The sequence below is a fragment of the Ailuropoda melanoleuca genome, chromosome 14 (genome assembly GCF_002007445.2).
Source record: "Ailuropoda melanoleuca isolate Jingjing chromosome 14, ASM200744v2, whole genome shotgun sequence".
Taxonomy (NCBI): domain Eukaryota; kingdom Metazoa; phylum Chordata; class Mammalia; order Carnivora; family Ursidae; genus Ailuropoda; species Ailuropoda melanoleuca.
In genome coordinates, this window is record NC_048231.1 from 6,226,616 (window position 1) to 6,236,977 (window position 10,362).

General features: G+C 42.7%; 1 long non-coding RNA gene across 1 annotated transcript in view; it reads left to right on the top strand.

Annotated features, from left to right (window-relative positions):
• Nucleotides 1-10,022, top strand: part of LOC117795960 — a 32,018-nt gene extending 21,996 nt beyond the window's left edge. The window contains exon 3 of the long non-coding RNA XR_004620149.1: nucleotides 9,012-10,022. This is a non-coding gene — a long non-coding RNA (uncharacterized LOC117795960). The remainder of the gene's footprint in view (nucleotides 1-9,011) is intronic.
• The last annotated feature ends 340 nt before the right edge of the window (nucleotides 10,023-10,362 follow it).

Genomic DNA, 10,362 nt, shown 5'->3' on the forward strand with positions numbered 1-10,362 from the left:
TTACCACTCACTGCCAAGAATTGGTAGGCTTAGAAACAATAGGTCAAAAGTTTAGCAGGAGGGTTTTGGGGAAGGATTTGTATCAACGGGAGGTCTCTGAGAGTTTGCACTTTTCCTGCTGAGAAGGTGTTGATTTGGTTGTCTGCATGCACATTTTGCCTTCATAGAAACTAAGGAAACCATGGAAGTAGAAAGAAGAACCGTTTTCATTCTAATATTTTAATATTGTGATTGAAATAGAACTACAGAACGCTGTGGAGGTCTACACTGGTGTTAACTGTCACAGCTCTGATTTTCTGGACTGGTCACGGTGTTGTTAAGAACCAGCACACACAGCTGGATATTTACCAGTGGTGTTTGGGATCAAAGAGGCATGTTTCATCTTTCATAAGGAGTGTATCCATGCTTTCCTGTTGTTTTTATTGCTTTGTTTTCTTAATCTCCGTGTCTACCTCTTTTCTTCCCTGATGTTGCTTATGTCATTTTATGACTGAGTGTTTTAAGGTGTGGCTTTCTGCGTTTTCCAGGCTGGGCCGTTTGACTTGGCTCATGTGGTCTTCTCTGGATGGTGAGTGGGTGGGTGAATATGAACTGGCACATGTGGGAACTTGAATGTGACTCTGCCCCATGGGGCCGGCGTGTCTGGATCTCATTGGTCTGCACCTGATACATCCACACCGCCCAACGAGGCCCGCAGTCGCGCTTAACAGGCCTGCTGTGGGGGGCGATGCACACCCTTATCTCCTGAGGCAGGGAGGTGGGGGGCAAGTGGGTTAATACCGCTTTTATTCGGGGCCACACAGGAATCAAGATAATGATTTGCTGACACCCATTCTCCCTGAATTTCTCTGCTGCCGAAGTTCCTTTTTAAAGCATCGAACAAGAACATTCCGGTATAACCAACCCTTCCCTGTCCCAAGCACTTAAATAATGCAGTTTGCTTCATTGGCTCAGTACATGTTGCTGGTTCTTGTAACAGTGTAAAAGCACCCCAAATCCTTGGGGAATCTTCTTTTACATACGGACAGAAGGAATTAATGGATTTGCGAAGGTTATAATATGCAGACCATAGCAACCCTTGATTTGGGGATGATAAACCTAAGAAAAAAGGCCTAAAAAAAGGGGGGAGGGCCTTTGTCTATAGACAAGGGTTGGAGGGCTGCAGCACAGGGCATGGAAGAATCTGTTACATCCAGAGTGATAGAAGGACCTGACCTCAGACTGGGGAGTTCAAGAGCCTTCCAGGAGAATGACCTTGTCTTCCATCAGGGGAAGGGATGTATCTACAAGAAGTCTGTCCTGTATCTGGAAAATGCTAGGGAGTTTAAATAAAGAGTCCTACTGCCTCACAAACCAAGAAGACTGTAATGAGAAAAACTGAGGCAGGGCTAATTTGTCTCAATAATAAAAGTTATCTGGAAGCCTCTCTTCATGCAAGCTTTATCAGGAGATCAACTTCAAAATCTTTTCCTTGTTGCAAATATGTCTCCTCTATCAGGCAGGGAAAGGAGGCACAGCACCCCTAAAAATGAACTTCTGCCGTTGAGAGGCAACCTGCCCCAGAGTTCACCCCCATGAACGTGAATGCTGAGCTGTGAGAGGGAGGGGACAGGCGGGTCTAGGCAGAAAATGCCCCTGAGGGGCGATCAGAGCTCCACGCCCTGAATTCAGACAGTTACCATAAACAGTCTGTTGGTTTTCATTTCCTACAAGAAAGCCTCTCCAGGGTGCTAAGGTATCCTAGAAAGGAAGCTGGGAAGGTGGAAAAGCCAATTTACTATAGACTGTTTAATTGTGTGCCGGGAGAAAAGGGAGAGTGGTCAGATGTAGGGCCACTCAGGAAGGAAAGGGCTCTCCAAGTTTATTTTCCAGGGCCTGAGACAAAGGAAGAGCATTAAAAGTACTCAGATAAATAAGCAACAGAAGGTACCAATCTTTCTGTGTTTTCCCTTTAGTATGCCGCAGATTACATATTTTTATGACTACCGCAAAATTAAATTCTTCAGTAAGTTTGAACAAGCAAGGAGAATTCAAACTAGCAAAGGTTATTGCGGGGATTGTGTGATGGATGTCACAGGGACACTGAAAGGACTTAGAGTTATTATTTTTATTTTTAGTAAATACAAATCGCATTCTTAAGGGAATATTTTTTGGTTATTTCTTATTGTATAGGTAACCTTCTAAATTTTATGTACCTTATTTTAGTTGGTTGAAGGGATGTGGCAAATGTCGACTTTTAAGTGGTTTAAAAAAAAATGATGTGAGTTACGTAATTTTCATTTAGAAGGTGAAGTAGCAATAATGCTTAAAGATTTTTTTTAATAAGATTTTTTTGATAAGATTTTTTAAAAATAATCTCTCCACCGAATGTGGGGCTCAAACTCACAACCCCAAGATCAAGAGTTGTGTGCTGTACCCACTGAGCCAGCTGGGAGCCCTGCTTAAAGATTTTGAATGAGAATTTTCTAAGTGGTATCATGCCAACACAACAATTTTTATTTGTGCACTTTACCTTTTTGCCCATACATTTGTGTGGTTACACTCCCATGACACATTTGTATTCTGTTTATCTTACTTAGTATTTTCTTAATTAATATTTTGCATAGAATAATGATTGCTTTTGTTTTCATTAAAAACATTTTTTTCAATTGACATACCAAATTTTGCTAAGTATTCCAGTGTTTTGAGAATCTATATACCTGTCTATATGTGTATCTATGTTTATATATCTTTTTGCTTCTAACAAATTACTTCTTAAAATAAATTCCCAGGAGTTGGATTACTGAGTCAAATTGCATGAGTATTTTTTTGATTCAAGGTATATGTCACCAAATTGATTTCCAAAACAGTGATTGTCTATCTAGTGTAGATGCATGTCAGTTTCTTTGTCTACTAGGTGAACTTTTTTGCACGTGTTTGTTTAGTCTTTGCATTTCCTCTTATGTGAATTGTCTGTTCCTATGTGTCAGAACTGGGTTTGTTTTTTAGAGGAAACTTGATGTCTTCCAATGTTCCCATGATTGTTTCTTGTCTTGGGTTACTTTCTGGGATATTACCATAAAAGCTTTTTTTTTTTTTTTTTTTTAAAATTTTTTTTTTTTTTTTTTAAAAGANAGAGACAGTCAGCGAGAGAGGGAACACAAGCAGGGGGAGTGGGAGAGGAAGAAGCAGGCTCTCAGCAGAGGAGCCTGACGTGGGGCTTCGATCCCGGAACGCCGGGATCACGCCCTGAGCCGAAGGCAGACGCTTAACCGCTGTGCCACCCAGGCGCCCCACCATAAAAGCTTTTGATCCTTGGTGTCAAGCATATGACACAGATTACTTTCTCTGAAGGAATGGAAGAAGTCCAGATTCATTCCTCTCTTTATGGTACTTCGTGCTAAATGTCCAGTGGTTAAGATACTTTAAGTGTTCACCCCACTCGGAGGCACACAGACTTCTCACAGCCTTAAGTGCCGGGCCTTGCAGATGCCATCAGAGCAAAAGGCACAATTACTGATGTTTGTCACTGGAAACTTTATTGCGCTTCTGACTGGCCAGCTTGACGAACTGCTCTTGAATTGTGGAGACTGTTAGCCGCATGTGAGTTTCATTCCTCTTTTAAAATAATATCTGAGAGGAAGACTATATAATCCAGGCATTTCATCGAAGGGAAATACTGAAGCCTCCAATCCTGTTTGCAGTTGACAGTTTCTTGATCCTGTCTGCGTTGTGTTTGCTTTGAGCCTTTAGCAAGCTCTGCGAGGCAGGTGGAGGCCGAGGTCCCTGTGTCACAGCAGAGGAAGGAAGCCCAGGGAGGGGCAGGGCCTGCTCATGGTCATGGCCCGGGGACATGGCAGAGCCCGGCGAGGGGCAGTGAGTGCTTCGTGCAGCCCGAAAAATGTCAACTTGAGTAATGTACCCCTTGGGGTGAATTCAGTGAGGAGCTACATACAGTCCCATACGTGGTTTTGCTTAGAGATAAGGGCAGTAAAATTCACATTAATAATGGTGCATTTAAGTCACCCAAGAAATCCTAAATCATATTCCAGATATTGTATGTAGTGAGTCAAGGAGTTTGCATCACGACTGATTAAGAACAAATGTTGATGTTAGAGTGAATTTTATAATTACTTGAAGTGTTAGCTTATCCTGACCGTCTCATTTGGGGATTATATGAAATAGAGGTTGAGAATGTGGATTCAGGATTGAGACAGCGGGGGCTCTGAGACCCAGCCCCCAGGCTGAGCCACCTAGAGAAGGAGCCCTCCTTGTCTGTAAACTAGTGGTTTAGTATCCTTGTCGGAGATGTTTTATGAGGTTGAAGTCACACGTGTACGTAAAACGCTTAGTGCATAGTAAGCACTCTATTTTGTCATGATTAGGTGTTATTTGTTGGTAAATATGCTTAGTTTTTCTTTATTCTTTTACGTTTAAAACTTCAGTGTCAAGCAGGCATTTCTTCACTCTAATTTTTATCACAGCATAAAGGTTACAAATAAGAAACAACAATTGGTTTTTTAACATAATCCTGATTCATTATAACTTCTTTTATATAACCTTCTATTTATTTTTTTTTTAACAGAATTGCAGGCAGTGAGTAAGTGTGTTTTTGGACAGACACACTTTGTATTGACTGTGGGTCGATATTTATTGTGATCTTGCCCTTTCATCCATGTTTAGTCTTATGAGTCATGCCTCAGGAATTATCTACATTCCATGAATTCCATTTGTACATGAATCTTTGAGAGCAGTTTTTGGCCTTTGATATTTGGAATGAGCTTTGCTTTTGTGGATATTTTATTACATTTTATAATAATGATGTGGGCATAGCCAAATTCAGTTTCAATAAACACAGAAAAGGGCAGAATTTATTTGAACATGTATGATATAGGAGAGATTATAATCCATTTTAGATTATTCAAGGATTAGTTACCTAGTTTTTGTAGATGTTTGTGTTCTTGCTTGCTCTTCAAGCCTTTGTCTGTTTCATTCTTCCCTTGTTCTTTCTAGGGAATGAGATGGGAAAGACATATTTTCCCTGTTGGACCCTTTTACTCTTAGATGTGTCAAGCATTAGCTTTAATGTACTGGTCTAGGATGTATGTAGCATTTACCAATCCGCCTGAAACTTTCATTAATATAATTTTGTCTAGAGTGGGTCTTCTGGGATATAGGTCTGTGCCTTTAACTTCCTCAGTTTTCTGCTGTAATTGAGGAATAAATTGACCAATATTGTGTCATATTCTATTTAATGGAGAGTAACTAGACCCTGCATACTTGGATAGCTAAATTATTTTTAGAGACTTAAATTACGAATATTATGAACATATTGAACACAACTGAAGTTTTCTTTGAGGTTCATAATCTTTTGGTATATTGCAAAATTTATTTTATATTTTTATATTTTAAGTACATTATAGGTATTATAAGTACATTATAAGTATTGTAAGTATATTATTATCAGTACTTTTATATTATTATAAGTACAAGCTTCCTTGTACTCTAGATGCGAAGAAGTGTCAGTTAATAAAGGCTGAAAATGCAAAAAAAAAATTTATATTAGAAACTATTCATTCTGTGTAGAGGTAGGGAATTTCGGGAAGGTTGTCCTAGACCAGAGCCTGATGTTTTCTGTCATAAAATATAAATGTAGCACTGTTTCTATGGCTTAAAATACGGAAGCTAGTGAGTTGTTCTGAAATAAAAAATATGTCCTGTGGCTTGGGGAAGAGAATTTTGTGAAGGGGTCCTGGGGTGGTAGTGGATGGCCCAGTGGAGAGCTGAGGGGCATGTCCCCTTCATCTGGCCCAGGAGATGGAAAACAGGTGCACAGGTCAAAGTTGAGAGGAGAGCCACAGCCAGGGTGGCAGGGCCAGAGAGGTGGTGCGAGCATCTTCCCCTCGACCATATCGGACGAGGGTAAATTGGGCAAACAGGCCTTGTCGCAGACCACAGTGAAGGCAAAATCTCTAGGATTGGAGGGCAGGGGGAGAACAGCAGCCTTGTGGGGGCAGAGGAGAAGTGGCTCTCGGCACAATGTGAGGTAGGAGGTACTTGGTGAGAGCGCTCCGTAATTCTGTCCATCCCTCCCTGCCTTGATTCCCCGTACGTGTGTTCAGTACCTACTCTGCGTCCGGCTCGGTGTTTGGTGCTGTGGCTACGAGGAAGAAAGTGGTGCTCTCGAGGAGCTCATGGTCCACTTGGGATCTCAGACACGCAGGCCTGACAGCTGTGATATTTGTACTAACTTGGAAGGAGGGGTGGGGTGCGTGGGGAGCCTGAAGGCAGGGGCCTCCCTCTCCTGGGCTCAGGCAGGAGAAGCAGCATGTGCAAAGGCAGAGCAGGGACAGAGAACACGGGCCCTGAGAGAGAGCTTTGATTCACTTGCCGTGTGTGGAGCCTTGGGCTGATGCCAGCAGCGTTAAGAGATGGGGTTGAAGAAGGGGGCAAGTGCCAGATGCTGAAGCGCTTTGAATGCAGTGCTGTTGTTGGGGGGCCTTTCAAGTGTTTTAGGCAGGGAAGTAAAATAACCAGACAGGTGATTTTAAGCGCGCATTGTAGTAGACACCGAGGTGCTGTCCAGATCTTCCTTTAATGGAGGACTCGCCCAGCCTCTGGGCATTGCCTCCGCAGCAGTGAACCCTCTCACTTGGGGAGAGGTGGGGATGGGGTTTCACATCCAGCGACTGATGAGGTGGGAATATGAAGGCCATGTAGGCCCAGCTGACAACTCTGAAGGGCCATTTAACCTGCAGCGCTCACTGTGGCTGCAGCCTCAGCGTCTCCCCCACCCTGCTTCCTTCTCTGCTCTAGCCGCCTGGGTCTTACTGATTTCTGATCTCAGTGAGGCTCAGGCTCTATTTCGTGCTCCCCTTGTTGTGCTAGGGTCTGCACATTGTCTGCTGGTAGGAAACACTGGCCATCCTAAGGCTCCCCTCGCTTGTTTCCTTTCTCAGAAGGATGACACTCTTGCATTGCCTGTTGCAGTCTCAAAATAATTGTTTCCTCTATTTTAAACCATTTTGTAGTAGAAAGTTAATTCTGGACCCTGTGAACTCTCCTGGCCGTCCGTGAGGTCATCTGTTCTATTTCAAAGATGTTGAACTGCGAGCCGCTGGAGTAGAGGTGTTCGGTGGGCAGCCAGTGCTGTTCGTTTGAGGTACTCAGCTTACGTTTATCCAGCACTGGCCTGAAGCTGAGGGATGACGTGCGAGAATCAGCAAGTTGAATGGATGCTGATTTTCTTAATTGTACCTGCCCCTCCCCCCTCCCTTGCCAACGCGGGATCCTGTCGCTTTATAGTCGGGTGACTGGGCCCTAGAGCCACTTGTGTTGTACTAGCACCAGCAGAGAATGGTGCCATTTCACAGGATGAAAGTAGCTTTAACATTCCCACTGCCTCCACCGTGGACAGAATTCCGAGGAACTGCTGGGAGGGCTCACTACTTACAAAAGCATGTATACCGGCAGATACACAAACTTTATCACCTCCGCTTAATGTCCTCAGCCAAGAGATGGGACTCTGACTAATGCACCAAAAGGAATATGTGAGCTTGGGTAATTGAGAGTTGATGGTACCTTTGTTTTCTTTTTGGCTGTATGATCTTCAGATAAGTAATGTTTTTTTGTTAAGAATAATTGACTATAGGGGCGCCTGGGTGGCTTAGTTGGTTAAGTGTACTTATTGGGGTAGTAGTCATACTAATTTTGTTTTTAAATGGCATGGGCCGGGACACCTGGGTGACTGGCTCAGGTCATGATCCCAGGGTCCTGGGATTGAGCCCCATGTTGGGCTCCTTGCTCAGCAGGGGGACTGCTTCTCCCTCTGCCCTCTGCTCCCCCTGCTTATTCTCTCTCTCTGTGTCAAATAAATAAATGAAATCTAAAAAAAATATAAAAAAGAATAATTGACTATAATTCCTATGATGCAGGGTAGAATGCATGCTCTATTGTCCACTTTATTATACGGAATGTTCTTCCTTTTTTTCTTTTTAAATCATAGACTTTGATTTTCAGAGATAGGTAGAATAGAGGTAATTTCAAGATTATTAGGTGCCAAATCAATTATTAAGTGCAAAATTTGTTTACCTACTGAATGTATATCAATTTTATAGCTCATAAATCGGTTTTAATTGTTTGATAGAATATTTTGTACTGGGGCTCCTGGCTGGCTACGTAGGCAGAGCATGTGACTCTTGATCTCCGGGGTTGTGAGTTTGAGCCCCAAGTTGGGTGTAGAGATTACTTAAATAAATAAATCTTAAAAAAAATATTTTGTACTTATTGGGGCAGTAGTCTTACTGATTTTCATTTATTTATTTATTTATTTATTTATTTATTTATTTATTTATTTTTAAAAATATTTTATTTATTTATTTGAGAGATAGAGACAGCCAGCAAGAGAGGGAGCACAAGCAGGGGGAGTGGGAGAGGAAGAAGCAGGCTCATATCGGAGGAGCCTGATGTGGGGCTCGATCCCATAACGCTGGGATCATGCCCTGAGCTGAAGGCAGACGCTTAACCGCTGTGCCACCCAGGTGCCCCTGATTTTGTTTTTAAATGGCGTGGGCTGGGGCACCTGGGTGGCTCAGTCGGTTGGGTGTCTGCCTTTGGCTCAGGTTATGATCCCAGGGTCCTGGGATCGAGCCCTGTGTCGGGCTCCCTACTCAGTGGGGAGTCTGCTTCTCCCTCTCCCTCTGCCCTGGGTTGGGCTCCTTGCTCTGGGAGGAGTCCCCTTTTCCCTCTCTGCCTCTCCTGCTTGTGCTCTCATGCGCGGTCTCTCTTCTGTCTCTCCCCCAAATAAATAAATAAAATCTTTAAAAAAAGTGGCACGGACTATTCTCTATTAAAGAAGTTATAAAGAAAACCCTAACAGCATGGAAATGATAATCATTTTGAGAAAAAAATGAAAATAATTTTTGATAATAAAAGAATTTATCCTCTGTTTTCATACCATCAGAGAATGCGGTATAATGAAAATATGTAATGACCGTCAGTCATTAACGTGAATCTTTGCACTTTTCTATTAGGAAGGCAGATTTGAACTGATCAGACCCTCTCTGCTCTCTGTGGGTCCATGGGATAGGTGGTCAGCTTGTGGCCATGGAAGAGAACGCGGTGATTGTCCTTCAGGAGGAAGCCGACTCTCAGCGACCCCTCCCCCGCCTCCGGGCTCGTTGGCATTGCCAGCCAGACTGGAGAGTGATTACTACCCGGAATACCTCCGTAACTGAACTGAAAGGGTATATATAACTCCTAGAGCAGCGAGGAACTGGTTTTTCTTCATTCCTGGTGTTTGAAATAATGCTTGAGAAGTGGTAAGATGGTTGAGTTTGGTACTTTTGGGGACAGTGAGTCCTGCTTTTTGTAACATTGCAAAACCACAGATTTACCCACCTGGAAGGGCTCTTAGAGAACGTCTAGCTCCACCTTTATGTTATGGGTGAGAAGAGTAGGGTTCAAATATGTAAAATGCATTTTCTGCGCTTGGGCCAAAAGGAGGACTGGAACTCAGGTCTGCTAAACCCCTAGTCCAGGAATAATTCTGTGACGTGGCATTGCCTCCTCACAAGACCATTCAGCTTCCCAGACTAGACTTGCTGTGGCTCTGGTGCCCCAGGCCTGCGTGGGAAGTGCTGTCCTTCACTCGATAACCAGCAGCAGCTGATGTATGCTAGTCCTTGCTTCTCTTACGCTGGGAGGGGATATTCAGGCCAGACTTGGTTATATTCTGGCTCAGATGAGCCTGGGTCCTTATTACTGCTGACCACTCACCGTTCCTGCCCTGCTGGACATTAGTCTGGTGATATGACTCACGTAATTATTTGATTTAATCTGCCCAGAACAGAGCTGGAGCTCAGTGGTAACAATAGCCAGGAATCAAGGAAGGTGAGGAAACGTGTTTCCCTCTGGTCTCGGAGTCCATATTCTTAAGGATCGATTATCTTGCTAACCCATATGCCTGAAACATGCAAGCTGTACGTTAATACTTTTTGGGTAATTTATTGACCAATAATAAATGAACAGAGGTTAAACAATAACAGAATTTTTTTTCTTTCTTTCTCTCTCTCTCTCTCTTTTTTTTTGGTTTTCTTGAGAAGTTGAGGAGACTAACCCTTGCTGTTCTTTTCCAGTTCAAGTTTTTATATACCATCAGGATACAATGTAGGCATTATAACAACATTTATGGAGACTAATAACATGGAAATGCTAATGCTTAATGTTTAACAGAATACAAATTCATGGTATAATTAACAACTTTGTAAAAACAAAATAAAAAACCTATGCTGGAGACAGAAAGAGTCTAAAACTTTATGGATAGATTTTATTCATTGTTTTGTTTTCTGTATTATTAAAAAATCACTGTAATAAGCACATAGT